Source organism: Crocodylus porosus, unplaced genomic scaffold, assembly GCF_001723895.1.
Source record: "Crocodylus porosus isolate Cpor-Errol unplaced genomic scaffold, CroPor_comp1, whole genome shotgun sequence".
Classification (NCBI taxonomy): domain Eukaryota; kingdom Metazoa; phylum Chordata; order Crocodylia; family Crocodylidae; genus Crocodylus; species Crocodylus porosus.
Window position 1 is genome coordinate 15,181,592 of NW_017728913.1, and position 19,362 is coordinate 15,200,953.

Below are 19,362 nucleotides of genomic sequence, written 5' to 3' on the forward strand. Positions count from 1 at the left end.
ACTGGACGCAGTACTCCAGCTGCGGCCTCACCAAGGCCGAGTACAAGGGGAGAATGATGTCCCGGGATTTGCTCAAGAAGCATCTATGGATGCAAGCCAGCGTTTTGGTCACTTTACTTGGGTCTTTTCTTAAAGGCCTGGAGCTGGGGCAGGTGGGGCAGCCATGGGGGGGGCACTGGGACAGTGGTGGGGGTCAGGGGGATCATGCAGAGCCCCCCTGACACAGCTGGGGGCAGCAGGGATGGATTCCCACACCCAGCAGCATCTGGTGAGTCAGGCCTTTTTTTTTCAAAGTTCCAGGAGCTGGGGCAGGTGGGGCAGCCATTGCCAGGGCTGGGAGAGCGGGTGGGAGATGAGCCTGTGTGATTCAGGCTCTGTCCCGAATCAGATTTGGACGAATGATTTGGGACAGTGATTTGAATCACTGAATCGAATCACTGTCCCCTGAATCGGCCAAATCCAAATCCAAAGTGAATACTAGCTGCAAATACTAAGGCCAGTACTCAGAGAGGTGGGAACAAGTTCTGATACCCTCTGCTGGTGCCAAAAGTGGTGATGGGAACCTTTTTTTTTATGACAAAACAACTAAAAGAAACTACATTAACACAAAACTTAACAACCTACCGTACAGAAATACCTTGTTCTTCTTACACCCCTTTTCACAATTTACACACTAACTTCTCACAAACTACTCCCAACAAGAGAGGAAGGAATAACTTTCACTTTGTCCCTTTTTCCTTTTGGAAGAAACACCACCATTCTTCTTTCCTCCATCTCTTCTCTCCTTCACCTTTCCTATCTCATGCACACCTTGATCTACCTACCATTTCAATTCAAATATTGCCAACTCCAGACATTATCTTCTGTTGAAAGCCAGATCCTTGACCAACAGTAGGTTTCTCACTTTCTATATTGCTACTGTCACACAAAGTAGTATGGTTCTCAGTCTCTGTGTCTCCATTCCTTTGGGCATTCAAGTATGAAACACAATTTAATGTCTTAAGTAACAATTCATTTTGATCACCCTCAAAAAAAGACACCCCTTCTCCTTTGCACAAAATGGCAGGCTCAAAATAAATGCTGAACAGATTTTCCAGCCCCACATTTTGGTGCTGGCTCCTACCCTGGGGTTCTTTAAGAGGAGGCTAGATGTACACCTTGCTGGGGTTGTTTGACCCCAGTACTCTTTCCTGCCATGGCAGGGGGTCAGACTTGATGATCTGCTCAGATCCCTTCCGACCCTACTAACTATGAAACTATGAAACTATCCCTCTCTTGGGCATACTACTAATTTTACCAAGCCCAATTTATGCTGAGTGCCCCTCTCAGGAAGAATTTCTGTGTCATCATCCATATGTTCTCCTTTCAATCTATTATCTGTCATTTCTTTTCACACATTTGCCATCTATCAGGTCCCCAAATATTGTTATATTATCTTTCTTTCTTATCATATTAATAACCTTCCTATGGTCTTTCAAGCACTCTGATTCTATTCCTTCATATTTATTTACCTTTAAGAAGTTCTCCATCTACACACAGTGGGTTGGTGGCTGCCATGCCCACAGCTTTTTTCAATCTCTCCTGTATATGCCCCATCTTCTTAAGGGTGTAGCTGTTAGCTGTGTTGGTCTAAGGACATAAGCAGACATGGTTTCTTGCGTTAATCTGATATCTTTTATTAGACTAACTCAAATAGTTGGAAAAATTCTTTGCAGCAACATTTTGGGCACAAACACCCTTTGTCAGGCTGAGGAAGTGTCTGCTAACGGTCTGTGCTCTTCCTGGATGGAGTGGTAAAGCAGCCAGGGGCCATAATGTATGCAAGAAAGTCAGTCAATTAAAATGTAAATTGAGGTGGTCAGTAAGTGAGAGACAGGTAGGGGGGAGGTGAAGGGAGAATGAATGTAGCTATAGTCAAAGGATCTTCTTAATGTTCTACCTGACAGGTAACAGCAGAAACATGCAGTCTTCCTGACCCCCTCCATTGTATCTTTACAGATCATACTTATAGAGTAAGTATATATATAGCTTTCCAAATCTGGCATTCTCTAGCCTCCTGAGGTGCCTGTAGATGTGTGGGGAGGCTGTTTCAATTAACTGAGTGTGCTGGAGCATGCTAATTAGCATGGTTCAGCAGCCTCCCCATCTCATGTATTAGCGTTCCTGCACTACAAAATGGCAGCAGGGTGTTTTAACTAAAGCTTATTCAAAGAGCTTTAGTTAAAGTGCCCCCACTGCCATTTTGAAGCACAGGGACCCAAATACACAAAAAGCTATGGGCATTTTAACTACATTAAACATTTTAATGGTTTATTCTGGGCATAGGCAATCCCTGGCATGGGTCTCAGAGGGTGCCACATGAAGGCATTTTGCTTGGCGCACATGCCTCAGGGCAGATGTTGGGGAAGGGGCTGGACCTGCACTGCCACAAGAAGGATCACCCCCACTCCCCTCTTCCATGGCTCCTCTGCCATTTGCCCCTGGCACGCCAACATCTTACAAGTTTATTTTGCCGTTGTTCTTGGCACTCTGCCCAAAAATGTTGCTGACCCCTGGTTTATTCCATTATAAATGATTGGGGAAACCACTGTCAAACATGCTGACTATTATGGTCCTATTGCTTCTTTATACTCTTCAGGTCTGTCTATTCCCATCTGTTGTGTCTTCTCTTATATTTAAATGACAGGAATGATCTCTTTGTTCTACTTGTACAGCTCCTAGGACAACAGAATCATAGTGCATTATATGACTCTTGGGTCCTACTGTAATACAATTACTAATATCATATTTATTTGAATCCAAGATGAGTATTTCCCCTTCAGTCACTGTAGGTGGGGAGTCTTGTCTTAGATTAGAGTACTGGCCCAGGACAGCAAGCGAGCCACCTGAGCCACCACTTGCCCCAAGCCAGGGTAGCGTGCATGACAGAGGGGGCTCACAGCAGGTGCAGCACAGGGGAGCACATGCAGTTGTGGGGGGCATATGAGGGATTCCATGGTGTATGGCCTGGGAGAAGCATGGGGGAGACCACACAGTCTGCCTCCCTCCCCCATCCCCCTGCCCCATTGCCTATCCCCCTACCCAACTGCTGACCTTCAGCTCCAGCCCTCACCCAGTTTGGTCTGGAGCTGCCACCATTGCTTCTGTGTGGCCTGGCAAGCTGTGGGACAAGATATTTTCATTTATGTTGTTTGCAACTTCTGTTGAAGAACGATCTCACTTCTCCATCTCAGGACCATAATACCTAATACAGCAAACACTTCCTAAGCTGGCTTCTCAGATATTGGTTAGTTTATCAGTATAAATGGTATTTTTTCTCATTTGTTTTAGCAATGAATACTACACTACTCTATTTTTAATATTTGTTCTTTCCTCTTCTGTTTATTTTGGATTTTAATTCCCATAATAGTCCCTGTCCCTTATTGCTAAAACCTTATTTTTTGCACCTGGACTGGCCAAAAATGTGGGTTCCATTGTAGCAAAACCCCAAGTTTTTCTTTTTTTTATTTATTTTAAAAAGCATTCCCTCCCCTTCCCCGACCATTTCTGACTTTTTCTCTCCCTATTTCCTATAGATAAATATAAGTAAGCTCATACTTAGAATAATCTTTAAACATTTTTATTTTGGTAGCAAGTTTTTGGTTTTGGATATCCACTGTTTTATATTATATTATTATTAGGTTTGTATTGATTCTTACTGTTGTATATTGTATTATTATCATTTTTGTATTGATTTTTATTGTTTCATATGGATATTTTATGGTTTAGGCCTGTGCTTGTAAGTGAACCAAAATCATGTCAAGTTCCCATTTTATATGTCAAGCCTCCATCTTGTGTCCTCTGCCCAGGCATCCCATGTTGCAACTGTATGATTCATTGTACCCCTCCCATGTAAATTGGTTCCCGGATGAATGAGAATGATTGGGAATGACTGAAATGTAATGGTAGCAGGACTCTACTGAATGGCCTGTAATGACTGGGCCATCACCTCGCACTGATTCATCCAGGAACCACAGACCTCACCCAGGAACAGAGATAAGACCAGTATTTGAAAGACAAAAAACCCTGAAGAACCAGCAACTCTCACCATTACAGACACCTGAAACTGCACATCCCTGCATGGAACACATGCTAAGGACTGACCCTTGCCTGGGCATGCCTCCTGTCACTAGGGTCACACAAGGTCTGCCCCTATAAAAAGGGACAGTGAAGACAGACCTAGTGGGACGCCTTCTCCATCTGGACCAGCACCATGACACACCACCTCTCCACGCAGAGGCCCTGCTGGCAACCCCCCTCTGGACAACATCTACTGGACAAGGACCCCATTCCAGCCTGGATAGGTAGATATTACCTGCACACCTCCTCCTACAATTTGGACTCTCTCATTCTCTCTGTCTCTCTCTTTCCTCCTGGACTTCAGTGGACTTCAGCCCCTGCACCAAGACTCTCTAACCCCTGCAGCCATTGTGTGTGTATGTGTGTGTGTGTGTATGAGTGTGTGCACGTGTGGGTACAAGAGAACCAATAAGACATTGTGTCACCATCTCCTCTGTTCAATAAAACCACTGTCATTCGTAACCCCGAGTTGGGTCATGTTTTACTAAATCCCAGTCCCTTCCCTATCTTAAATTCCAGCCTCATTCTCTCTCCTTCAGCTCTAGTCCCCTCCTCTGCTACTTTCCTGATCTCCTCCCAATTCCATCTCCCTTTTTTTGCCACCTCTCAGCCTCTCCTTGCTTTTCTGCTGTCCCTGCTGCCTCTCAGTCTCCCCTGGTCCTACTGCATTTTCCCTGTGACTTTCTGCTGCCTTTCTCTGCTTTCCAGTTGCCCTGCCCTCTTTCAGTCTTTCCTGCTGCTTATCCTGTGATTTTCTCTCTGTTTTCAGGCTTCCCCCACACCTCCTGTAGTACCCCCCACAGCTTCCCAGCTCCTTTTAGCTGTCTGGCAGTTTTCTTCAGAAGCTGGAGCCTTTCTCCAGCTTCCATCACCTACTGCCACTCCCTGCAACTCATCTAGCTGCCCTGGAGCCATCCTCTGGCTCCCCACACCCAGAGCCCCTCTTTAGCACCCACACTTTCCCCTATTCCCATTTTCCCTCTCCCCACCTGCCTTTTCAGCTCCCCCATAACTCTGGCTCCAGTCCCAGCCTCTGTGCCGGCATCGCTTCCCTGTTCCACAGGCTTTAGGCATTGTCTTTTAATCAATTAAGATCAGTTAACCTAAAGTTACCTCTGAGCCTCAGTTCTTTAGCCCAGGTCCCTGTAGTATACTGGTTCTAATCCCAGTCCTGGTAACTGCCACTCCCTACACTTCTACTTTCTTACCTTAACCTTTTCCCAGGTATCCCCAGTACACCAAGCACATACATACATACACATCACAACACCCAACTTAGGAACTCACCTGTGTGTATGTGTAGGTGGGTGGTATGTGTGTGACTTAGTGAATACACATATATATACATATATAGATATCATTGTGTGTGTGTGTGTGTGTGTGTGTGTGTGTGTGTGTGTGGTATATGAATTAGTAATTTAAGTATATGTATTGGATGTGCAGGTGTTGGTAACTGGTAACTGATTCCATCTAAATTTGGTGTGTGTAGCATATATGGGTTTAAACTGGTGATAGGTGTGTATGAACCTAGACTAGTTATTTTGAACCTGTGTGCATCTGAGTTGCTAGTGTGAGTGTGTATAAATAAATAAATACACACACACACACACACTCACACTAGCAACTCAGATACACACACATTCAAAATAACTAGTCTAGATTCATATATATATGGCATTGTGTACAAATTAGTGATCTATGTCTAACTTTTGGGGTGTATAGTGTATGTGCTTGAATTGATAATAGGTATGCATGTGCCTAGGCTGGTTTGAATGTGTATGCACCTAATTGATTTGTGTGTTTGTATATGTGCAGTTGTGCTACACCCTCCTAACAGTGCAATATTGAGATCCTGAGAGTTGGCCTGACCCCACAGGGCTACACCATCTCCATCTGCTTAGATTCAGCAATTGCATTTCAGCTCAGCATAAGCTTGTATCTTTACTGTAGAAGGTCCAAGGGCATATAGTGTCTCATTCCACACCCTTAAATTCTAAGTGACTTCAGTAAATGTAAGAATAAGACTATAATGAATGTAATTCCATTTGTTAGCTCTTTCTCTCATCATAGGATTTATATTTAATAGCACAGTGAAGAAATACATACCTAACTCCCATTAACAGTCAAAGGAAATTAGGTACCTGACCTTCCATACATGCCTTGAAAATAATATTTTTCTACTATGACAAGGAAAAAAATCACTAATGGACAAAACTGGAACTGGAACATGGACTCCTAAAATCGGTCTTAAATGAAATTGGGTCCCTTAAATCCAAAATTAAAGTCCTGAAAATCTGTCTGGCTTCCATCTCAGTTTTCTTATATTCCCAGTGTTTCTAAAGTTTGGCTTTGGGGCATACACACCAAAGGTCTGAGAAGGTTGAGCAGCTTGGCATCTATCTTGTACTGACTGGTATTGAAAAAATAGGAACACTTTCATCTGTCTTCTCTAAGAACTTTTCATGTCATTCACATGAAACAGTTACTAGATAAAATATAAACCAGTCCTTGAAACAATAACTGGAATTTAACTGGAGCCTCTCTCAAATGGGTTCTCCAATAACTAAACTATAGAGTCATATACAAACTCACTGCTTCTCTTTGACCAGTGAATCTTGAGTTCTTTCTTCAGCTTCAACAAGAGAAGTTGACAATACCTCTCATGCCCCAAATTACATAAAAGCCCAGTAATTGGGAAAGACACATAGGTCTGAACTTCTTCAGGTGGAGAAAATAGCATAATCCAAGTCTCCCAAATCCTGGGTGAGCTTTCTAATCTCTCCATTGGTGTTTTAAAAGAGTGAACCTCCACTTTCTTTAATGAATGTAGACACAAAAATCAGAGCCAAAATTTTATCACACAGATTGGAAAATGTCCTCCCAAAGTTAAAATCAAGTCAGATTTATTCAAAAGGCATTGCTTTGATAAAGTACAACAAGTTATTGATACAGTAACAACAGTAAAACATTCCAAAATCCCTTTACTTATTTTATACAAAAAGTCTAAAACTCTTGGTTCCAGAATGATACCTTTTTAAGACCAACTAGGAAATTGCAAATTTTAGTTATTTTAGCACCTAACGCAGAGAAGGCCTTTGACTGGGTTTCTTGGAGGCACCTTTCTGTGTATTTTGAATAAAGCGTTATTATAAAGAAGGTAGATACTGTTATGTATAAATCCCACTTCAAGAACTGTGACCAATAATACGTTATCTAATCTATTTCTCTTGCAAAAGGTAACTCGAAAATGTTGTCCATTGTTGTGCCCTCCCTCTTTGATTCAGCATTAGAACCATTGTCTACAGCTATAAGGAAAAAGGGTGATACAAAAAGCATTAAGGTAGGAGATAATGGATGCATCTACATGTGCATTTTAATATGCATTAGTCTATTTTAATGTGCATTAAAGTATCACAGAAAGACCCATGCACTTTCACTAATGCACATTAAAATAGGCTAATGCACCTTTTTCCAGCATCTCACAATGGAGATACTAAATTTAATGTGCATTAGCAAAAGCACATTAATGAACATGTAGATCTACCCTGTAATGACAAGATTCTGTTGCATGCAGGTGCTGCACTAATATTTCTGTCATAGCCTGAGAGATCAATTCCTGCCCTCTTATTGATCAACAATATTAGGAGTCTCTGGTTATAAAATTAATTGGTCTAAATCTGAGTTACATGGATTAAATAAGCATACCACAATGGAGATGTTGAGCAAGCAGCAATGTCAATGGCAATCAAAACACATAACTTACTGGTGTAAGTTACAATATCCAAGAATATTAGTGTTATTTTCTGCCAAACATTCAAAGGATTCTCAGTTTTATATTATAGGATATGAACAAACAGAGCAGTTTGGCAATATCCTTGTGAAGACATGTTAGCATTTTAACAATTGAATGTCTTACCCCTCTTAATTACCTATTACTTACTGTGTCCCCCTGTCTTATTTTGTTAAAAACAGTCAGATGTTCAACAGGTTTTTCCACCATTATCAACCATTGTAAACTGTACTTACCGCCATATTTTAAAGTTTAATCCCTACAGTTCTTGAAACCTAACAAGCCTGGAAAAATTTGGCAAATTTACTGAAATTTCATCATTGGTCACATCAAATGGCATCTGTTTGGGAAAATCCCTTTTTGAAGTGTGGATGGGGAGAAATTGGATGGAGTACTGATTACACAAAACAGCTTCGAGTAGGAAATTGTAATAAATCATGTTCTGACTTATATGATGAATTTGACCTTCCAGATGAGTTGAATGGCAATATATGCAGTTTCATCAAGTACTAGAAAATCAATTTGGACCTAAGACTTTAGGTGTAGGAAATACTCCAGATATATTACTTTTTGCCTTCAGAATGGTTTCTCTTCCTCCTCCTGCACCATCACTCTATGAATAGCTAATGTCACATAGCAGGCCTGATACATTATTTATGACTGAAATGTAGTGAAGACCCAGGGATTCAAATGACATAATTCTAGTGAATATCTGCAATTCACAATATTCAGACATTGACAATTGCTTTTAGACTTCATTTTAAACAACAAAAGGTAATTTTCTCTCTGAACTGGTCTCCCTTAAAAAAACATCATTCCAATAGGTAAATGTGAGAGATTTGATGCATTGTAGGAAATGATTGGTCACATGTTAATCAATTATCAATTCTTGTTTGGAAAGAAATTATAACTAAAGTTAACACAGATTTGAACATCTTGATACCTTTGGCAAATATTTGTGTTCTTGGGTATATCCCTGCTATATATTGAAATTAAAGCTGGATAAAAAGCCAGCTATAAAATTGTTACAAAATTTTCAAGTACTAACATTGTAGCTGGTTCACTCTTTTTATAGCTGGATGTATATTTTTATGGCGTGATAATTACTTAGTACATGTGGCAAGTCTAAATTTATTGTGTGATTAACCAGTTAATTACATAATATAAGTAATGTGTAGTAGGAGCCTAAGGAATTCAAAAAGACTGTGCACTTACAGTGGGTCTTATCAGTGTCACAGAGAATTATATTACTGTATTGGAAAGGCACATCTGCACTTGTGCAACTAAATTTAATGTGCATTAAGTGAATGTGCATTAAGCAAATGTGCCAGTGTGCATTAAGTGATTTTTTTCAGGTGTCTACACTTGCAGAGACTTGGCACTAAAGTTAGTGACAAGTGACTCTAGTGGTTGGGCAGACCCAACACTAAAATTAGTGCTGGGTTGCGTCTGCATGTGCATTAACACCCTTTTACTAATCACATCTAAATTTGATACCTGTATTTGCAGGTAACAAATTTATTCGTGCTTAGCCTAATTTTGCCATTTTTATTCACATTAAGTACTGGCACGTGTAGACACTCACCCGTAATGTGCATTCAATTAGGCTAATGTGCATTAATGTGCCTCGTGTAGATACGCCTGAAGAGTAGGGCATTTTAGAAGGTCAAAATCTGGTAGTATGAGATTGCACAGCTGGCATCTATAGACAAAGTCATGTTTAGCAGGTTTAACTGCTTCAGAAAATTTGTTGCACTTAGAAAAAAGTTTTTAGATCATTTTGATTTTTTTTCTTCTATCCCTCCCTCCCTCCTTTGTGTTCTCTTCTTTCCTTTTCCCCTTTATTATTTAATGTGCATAACATTCATGTACATAGCTCAGGTTAACATGCATAATTATTATGTATATATTTCTGATTTTTCTGTGTTGCATTTGTTTATGCATTAAAAATTTAAAAAGAAAAAAGAAAAGAGTGAATTCAGAAATATCTTTAAAGCCACCTTCTTTCAGAAGAAGATTTGGTGCTGTGAATCACTAGTGAAGCAAGGAACCCCCCAACAGTCCTAAGACAGGCACGTGTGCCCCAGAGAAAGTCAAAAGGTAAGACAGAATCTTGCCCTCATATTTCCTTCATCTAATCAGTTCTAATCACCTTCTTCCTAAGCATGCTGGCTGTTGTGACTTCCATTCTGAGGTGTTTAATTCTCCCCACACATTTAACTTGGGGTTCTAGCAGAATTCAGGTCTCTAGGCATCTAAAAGTTGATTTAATTTTTTGGTCCTTTTTTTCTGCAGACTTTACAGTGTTTCAGATGAATGATAAACCCCTTCTTGGATTTAGCCCTAAATCTGGTGGCCTTTTTTTCTTTCAACATTTATTTCCTGTCTTCTACCACTTTATTTAGTTACTTTTTCTACTCAAGTTTGCCCCCTTGATTGGTTTTTGATCTGCCTATTTTTACAGAGAGATTTTCCCTTTATTTTTTTTATTAGTAGCATCTTATATAATGATCTCCAGGCACCAGGCCTGTTTGGGGTAAAATGCAGCACTGCATCACTCCAGCAAGAACCTTCAGGGATCACAGCACAGCCCAACATGTGCCTTCAGGGATCACAGCACAGCCCAGAGCATCCTGGCACACCTGGGAAAGCACACACTTTGCTAAACTGTGTAGAAACACTATGTATCTATTCATAGCTACTGGAGACTGCATGAGAAGGAGTGGCTAGCACCCTAGGGGTGAAAGAAGTGAACAAGTTCTGTGCTCAGAACAGCCCAGGGAATTAATTTGTGCCTGGTTTCCCCGTGTAACAAAGAAAAAGCTCTTTGCAGCATCTCCTTCCTCATAAACTCCACAGACCTAAATATATCAGAATAGGATGGAATAGAACAGGGAAGAGATACAATGTGTTCCTAATAAATTAGGCCTCACAACACCCTACAATTTAACTTTAATTATTGCCATTTTATACTGTGGCACAGAAAGGTTAAGTACAGCTCAATTTCACATGCTGATTAATTGTTAGAGAAGGCATTTAAACCTGTGTCACCATAGCTTGGTTTGATTCAGAGTTTAACCACTAGACAATACTGCTTTTTTCAAATTATTATGTACTTGAAGGGAATCATGAAATAATTATGAATCAAAACCTTGTATTCCTTTCTTGAGACAAACTAAGAAAACTAGTATCTGAGCCAAACTACCAGTGTTATAATCATATAGAGGAAGTTAAAACTACTTTAACATGTTTGGTATGGTTGATATATTAATATCAGCATGAACACTGCTTGCCATAGATTAAATAGCACATGGGAAAATAAAAATAACTATTCAACTGGATGGTATATTTGTATTACTGGCAGATAATATAACAGATGGCATTATTACTTCTGGGTTATTTGAGGCAGAGTTAGAGAGGAGATTCAGTCAGCATAAATACAGTGCTAGCAGACTGAATAGCAGGCAAGAGGTGAGAGAGAAAGTTTGCAGAGTATTGACGGTGGTATTAGGAAATGCAGTTGTACAAGTTGTATCATTCAATCGGCTCCTTTCATGTCACTGTCATTTCAAAACCACAGTAAAACACAGTTGTATAAGAAAGAGGGTGGCACAGTATGAGAACTCAAGTGCTGTTTTAAGCACATTTCTCTCTTCCCAGTTCTCTTTGAATTTCTCTGTAGGTAGAGTCATCAGTGCAGACTTAGGTACACCACAAAACAGAACATAACACTGTTCAAGGTGGCATTATGTAGCAATGGTTTAAACTTGGAAGACGTAGTTAAAAATGTCTACTAGATGCTCTATTTAAACAGTTGTTTTTGATTATATCCTAAACTTGATTTTACAAGGGATTTCTTTGCTATGCTAAGAGCAATCAGAAAATATTAAAAAGGAAGCACGCATGGTTCAATTCCTGTTGCTGCTCCTCCCTGGCATTGTTTCTCTCTACTGCCTGGCTACATCATGGCAGAGGTAAAGCTCACTGCAGCCAGGTGGTGACATGGGCAAAGCTTCTTACTACTCTATGCCGCTGAATGCTGCCAGAGCTGCCTTCCCACTCCCACCCTAGCTGAGTGAGGGACAGAAAAGCTAGGGTCTCAGAGGCTTCCTGCCCTACCTCCCCACCCTAAGAGCCACACCTGGGCTGGTTGCGGGGGTCACTCGCAGAGAAAAGACAAGGGTGCAGTGGACCCAAGCAAGAACCACCCCATGGGGGGAATTTGGAGACACCTTCCTCAAAGCAATGTCAAGAGACTTTAACTAATGTTTAATAATGTGCTTTGTGGGTTTTTTTCTCAGATAAATTCTATGTGACCTAATCTCATCCAGAAAAATACACGAAAAAGAATCCATTCTTCACCTGCCAGAATAAAAGACCCCAGAAATAACTCTCATTTACTGTACGTTATATTCTAACAGTCCTTTTTTGCAATCCAGGATTATTTTAGCAGTCCCATTATTAACCACTTGGGACACTGATTGGTACAAAGGAAAAAAATAGAAAAAAGGTCCTTTACTGGAAGAGGAAGCACATTATTTCAACCTGGCTCCCCAGTGTCTGTATAAATTGGGCACTTCAGCAGTGTTTTTTGGTGCTTTTATCTAAAGCTGATTCAATCAGCTATTAAATAAAAGCACTAAAAAGCCCCACAGAAATGTCTGAGCTATATAGTTGTTGGGCAAGCCAGGTCAAAGTAACACAATGTCTCTTCTGGGCATGCGCTGCACTCAGGGTGGGGCCACTTTCAGCTTAAAGTGCCTTTCTGGAGGTGGGGAGGGGTATGTCTATTAGCAGCCTTGCTGATCTTCTTTTATCTTGATCTTGCTCTGTCATGAATTCTAAACTACCATTAACTTATGATCATGATTCTGAGTTTGCTATGACTTCAGGATTGATCCAACACTGCAAAATGTATTTTGAATTATCTACTCAATGTTTCATACATCAAAATATGCCTAGAATATTGCTCTTAACATAATTTCCTAATGAAAATGACTTTTCTTCATCAATCCTTATCAAGGAATCCATTTCTAAGCACTTGGAGGAGAGAAGGTGATTAGAAACACTCGGTGTGGATTAACCAAGTGCAAGTCATGCCTGACCAACCTGATTGCCTTCAATGATGAGAAAACTGAATCACTGGATTCAGGAGGACCAGTGGATATGATATACCTTGACTTTAGCAAGGCTTTTTTATGTGGTCTCCCACATTCTTGCAAGCAAGACAAGGAAGTATAAGTTGGATGAATGGACTGTAAAGTCAATAGAAAACTGACTGGATCATCAGGCTCAGAGGGTAATAATTAATGGCTCAATGTCTAGTTGGCACTTGGTATCAGGTGGAGTGCCCCAGGGGACAGTCCTGGGGCCAGTTTTATTTAATACCTTCATCAGTGACCTTGAAGATAGGATAGAGTACACCTTCGGCGAGTTTACAGATGACACCAAGCTGCAGGGGAAGAGTAGATATGCTGGACAGTAGAGCTAGGATTCAGAGAGACCTCAACAAATTACAGGATTGGACCAAAAGAAATCTCATGACCTTCATGACATTCACTAAGGACAAATGCAAAGTCCTGTACTTAAGATGGAACAATCCCATGCACCGGTGCAGGCTGTGGACCCACTAACTAAGCCATGGGCAACTGGTGCCACCTTAGGGGGGGCACGTGCCCCCCCAGTGACTAGTCAGTGACTGGGGGGTTCCCCACAGCCAATCTCACTGACTGGGGGGGATCCCCCTATGGCAATACTTACTGACTGGTGAGCAGCCACACTACTCCCAAAAGTGGCCACAGTTCTCCCAGTGCTTGCACTCCCTGGCCGGTGCTCACATGGGGGGCACTGGCACTCTTCCAACCCCCCTCCACCCATCACCTAAGTGGGGAATGTGGCCGGTCAGGAGGTGCACCAGCACTCTCAGGGGGTGCACGTGCACCCTCATACACCCCTTACATGTCACCACTGGCTAAGCAGCAGCTTTGCAGAAAAGGACTTGGGGGTTACAGTGGATAACAAACTGGATATGAGCCAACAGTGTGCCCTTGTTGCCAAGAAATCAAATGGCCTACTGGGCTACATTGGTAGGAGTATTGCCAGAAGATCAAGGAAAGTGGTTACTACCCTTTATTCAGCATGTCGAGGCCACATCTGGAGTCCTGTGTCCAATTTTGGGCCTTCCACTACAGTAAGGATGTGGAAAAATTGGAGAGAGGTCAGAGGAGGGTAGCAATAATGGTTAGAGGGATGGAACACATGACTTATGAGGAGAGAATGAGGGAACTAGGTTCATTTAGTCCACAGAAGAGAAGACTAAGAGGTGATTTATTAGCAGCCTTCAACTACTTGAGGGGTGCTTACAAAGAGGAAGGAGCTAGATGGTCTTCAGTGGTGGGAAATAACAGAACAAGGAACCATAGTCTCAATTTGCAGAAATGGAAGTTGAGGATAGATATTAGGAAAAACTTTCTCACTGGGAGGGTTGTAAAACACTGGAGCAGGCTACCCAGAGGGACTGTGGAATCTTCATCCTTGGAGCTTTTTAAGATGCAGCTAGACAAAACCTTGGCTGAGATGATCTAGTTGGGGATAGTCCTACTTTGAGCAGGGGATTTGACTAGATGGCCTTCTGAGGTTTCTTCCAACCCTAATTTTCTATGATAAATATTTTCTTTTCTTGATGTCCTTTGTGATGATCCTATGTTGCTATAAAAATAGTGAATTTCACCATTGTTTATTCTCCATTTTGGTAATTTTGAAAATACGGATAAATATTTTCTGAACATCTCAACTATGGGCACCGTATTTTCATTCACCACTATGTTGCTTGTATAGGCTCCCATTGTACATGAAGCCTAAGAACCTAAGGTAGAATATGGATTCCATATGCAAGCATTCTAATTCTCATTGTTTAGGAACACAAATTCTTTTGTGGGGTATAGTGTTAAAGCTTTAGCCAGTTTTGTTCTATGTTCAAGAATCCCCTGTTTCTTATGGTGTAGTATGATTTAATAATACAGGCAGTCCTTGACTTACAATGTTTCGAGTTACATTTTGTACTTACAACATTTGTAAATTGACACCCTGTTTCAACTTTCTGATGTCAGTTTCAACTTTACCGTACTTGACCTGACACCAAGCCATGCCAGCAAACAAATTCACTGCATCACCCATCTCCCTGGAGAACATCTGTCCAAACTTCCTTGGACACTTTCTTTAAGAAAGAAGACAAGTTTCCAGAAAAACCTGCAGCCAAAACTCCTGAGAAGACTCCAGCCAAGAACCCTTTAAAAAGTCCAACCAAGAGCCCTTCAAAACGTCCAGCAAATCTCCTCAATGAAGTCTTTCCAAATCAATATGATTGCTATTTTTAGCTATATTACCCATCTATAATTGATTGAGTACAAAATTCTGGGTTATTTTTGCTGAAAATAGGGTATCAGGCCTTGGTTCAGGAACGAATCTCACATTTATAACATTGTTTTCTATGGGAAAATCAATTCCGAGTTACAATGTTTCAACTTCAAACGTGGTTTTCAGGAACCAATTGTGTCATAAGTCTGAGCACTGCCTGTACTCAAACTATGACTTCACATGAAAGCACTTTCACTGGCTTTACCCCAGTGGGAGAAGCCCCACAAAGGAGGAATTCCTAGGCAACCATTTCCTTCTTCTGAAAAACTATAGTTTCCTGCTAGAATGCTGTTAAAAGGACCTTTTCATAAATGCAGATGAAGTACATGGTACACAAAAGACTTTTTAAGCTACAGTTTCCAGTTAGTGCTAGGCCCTTTTGCAATCCAGTCAATGGAAACAAGAGCATAAGCCACTGGGGTTTTTTTTAACTACCTTGCACAGTGCATATCCAAACAACAGAGTAATTAAAATTCTAGCAACCACCAATGCCTTATTCACACTAGCGCCTTATTGTTAATACAATTGGGTCACTTGTGCTTTACAAACACACAAGTGAACATATTTCCTCCCAAAGGGCTTTCAAAGATCAAAAAATGAAACCCAGTGAATGATCCTGACAAAAAATAGAATTTAAGAGAAAATGGGGAATGAGGGTCATGATGGCAAAGCATCGCAAAGTTACATAGGCTATTTATAAGCACAACTCATATACATTTATTATAAGTTTCTTTCTCCATTTCCCATATAGTCACTATTAGTTATCCAGTTTCTAGTAAGTATCCCAGAAAAATTTCTTAAAAAAATTGAAAAAGAAAATCATTCTCTATATATTAGTTCTATAGACTAAAATACCATCACTGAAGAGACAGCAGAAAAGGCACTGATTTAAAGTGTAGGACACTTCTGTGCAAAGTTTAAAATATGGTTTTCCTGACACTTGCAAGTAGTTACAATACTATCAACATTTTCATTGAGCTTACTGTCACAAATAGGGTTTATGGTAGATATTTGATTTTTAGTATATGATTTTTTAAAATCTATAATTTGTTTAAATGATGCTAAAAAGAATAGATATTATGTGTGTGTGGCCCTTGACAACTCACTAAAATTTAAGTGGCCTACCAGCCCCCCCCGCCAGTTTATGGGCTGTCTTCAATAGTCCTTGAATTTGTTTTACTAATTTGTTTAATGAGACATGCATAGTGTCTGCACATGGCTAACATCAAGCTGTGTTCAGCCTTATTGTTATGTCTGTATAGATTGTGGTATTTGATATAAATGTAATTTTGATATATCTTTATTTTATAGCCAAAGCTCTTTAAATGAGGCCATGATTAACTTAAATTAATCCAAAGGTGTAGAAACATCCCAGGAGTAATGGTCTCAAGTTGCAACAAGAGAACTTTAGGTTAGATATTAGGACAAAACTTTCTCACAAGGTGGGTAGTAAAGCACTGGAACAGGTTACCCAGAGAAGTTGCAGACTCCCTCCTTGGAGGTTTTTAATATCCAGGTAGACAAAGCATTTGCTAGGATCATATAGTTGGGGATGGTCCTGCTTTGAGAAAGAGATTGGATTAGATGACCTTCTGAGATCTCTTTCAACCCTAATTTTCTATGATTCTTTAAGTGTGTCTCAAAGGGGAACCCAGGCTACATCTGGGGACAGGGTATGTAACACTCATAGTCTAACCATAAACAATCAGTCTGGGATTTTAAAAAAATCTACTTTGATTCCATCTTGAGTTATATGTATGTAAATCACAGCAATTCAAAAATGAAATATGAGTTAAGACTTGTGTGTACATCCATAGCTTATAGAAAACTTTAGTATGGTAGTCTGTAAGATTAAGTGTCTTTGCATAAAGTGGGTGCATCTACATGAGATGTTTTACTGGGCAGTAGACCATATTACTGCACTGTAAATGTCATTGTCTATACATGCAGACACTTACTGTGAAGTAATTTGGTCTATTCCTACAGATTAGTTACTGCACAGTAACGCAAGTGTAGCTGCTGACTGGGAGCAAATTTGCTCCCTGTCAGACACACCACTGGGGGGCCACCCTTGGGTTATCCCCAAAGCTACTGGGCTTGCAGCTTATCCAGCCCCAAGGCTGGGGCAGCTCTTTGCCTACCCCAGTCCCAGACCCATAAAAGGCTGCAGGGACTCTGAAACCCTGGGCCATCTGCAGCCAGCCTCTGGCCACCAGATCATGCACCACTGGCCCCAGGCCAGCCACAGCAGCCTGGCTTGACCCCAGTGTTGGTCCCTAGCATGGGCACACTGCCTGCCTGCCTGTCTCATGCCATCGCACTGAGCTGGGCACTACAGGCACCTAGTCAGGCCCAGTAGCAACCTGGGCCACATGCAGCCAGTCTCTGGCTACCAGGTCCCACTCCAGTGGCCCCCAGAGAGCTACAGCAGCCTGCTCAGACCCTGGTGCTGGTTCCCAGCAAAGCCACACTACCTGTCTGCCCATCTTTCACTGTGCCCCTACAGTGGGTGCTGCAGATGCCGGCCCAAGGCTACCAGCACCTGGACTGTCACATGGAAGCCCAGCAGGCCATTAAAGAGGCCGTGCTGGTGTCATCCCCAAAGCCACATGCCACCACCTTTATTGAGCAGCCTGTGGCCCGTTGGCTAGGTAGGCATGGGCCTCTCACATGCAGAGGAATGTGTTGATGCTAGCAGAAATGCCATCCTTTTCTGTGGGGGGCAGGTGTGTGACATTAAAAAGTTACTGCGCGGCAACATTTTTTATTTTCTGGTGCCGCGCATGCATAGAGGAAACTTTGGTGGTGGTGTCCAGGTGTGCATCATCAGCATTGCTCCTGGGGTCCGGGCAGCAGCATGGGGTCCAGGCAACAGCACCATGGTGGCAGGGGGCCTGATACACCATGGTGAGCACCTGGGAAAGCAGAGAACAAAAATTTTGAGTTTTTAAAGTTTTCTTCTTATTGCAACTATTGTTCAATATCTTCTTGACTAATCAATAGAATATACTGTTGTTTAGTACTAGTAGAGACATCAGAATCTAAAGCCAAAGCACTACATGCATTAAAAATTGATTCACTTGTGAAATCTACATCAGATCTGTTACATTTTGTGATTAACACAGGTAAAAGCTATTTTTAACTAAAAGTTTTACCCAAATGGTACTACTAACAAATATGCCATAAAACATTTATGAAAAGTCCATTTGGACCTACTATGTTATCATAATTATGCTTTTTTAAAAGTCCCTGAATGCATATTTACATAATAGAAGATAATGGTTTTAAAGCAATCATTTAATATCTATCACATAAGTAACCTGCACATTTAAAAGCTTTTTATAATATTCCAAACTGTCTTAATGTTCATTCTGAAGCCAGGTAGGAGCATTAAGGTCTATTATCAAGGGGGGGAAAAACAGCTGAGGATTTATTTTGTTACTTTTCTCACCTTTGAACAGAGGGCACAGCAGTTACATTTTTCCCCCATATAACCTCTATCCATAAATACCAGGCTGGCTTGTTAGTTCACATAAATTAGCATAGAAGAGGCTAGGAGGGAAAGGAGTCTGTATGCATAAATAACATACTCTAACTGGTTCAGAACTTACATCCATTCCTAACTTGTCACATGAAATCTGTTTTCCACACTTTTGTAAGTCAGACAACTACTCATAATGCCAGTTTGGAGAGATAACATTACTGGGATTTTTAAATAACTTAAAATATAATTAAAAGTGCATGTTATTTAAGTAAGTATTATTGGGAACAAAAAATGAGGATTTACTTCTGTTTTTAAGAATTTTAAATTATTATTATTATTATTTTCAGAACAATATTTCCCAAATGAATTGTGTTACACAGTTAGTCCTATCTGCTATATAATCTAGTTGCAAAGGTAGCTATACCCTCTTCCCTCTTGAAACTCTATTTATGGACCAAGACTCCATTATGCCTGTGCTATATTAACACAAAACAAAAACATGACCCCCACTTTTATATTTTATATGTTAAAATATAAGTAGAGGACAAGAGAC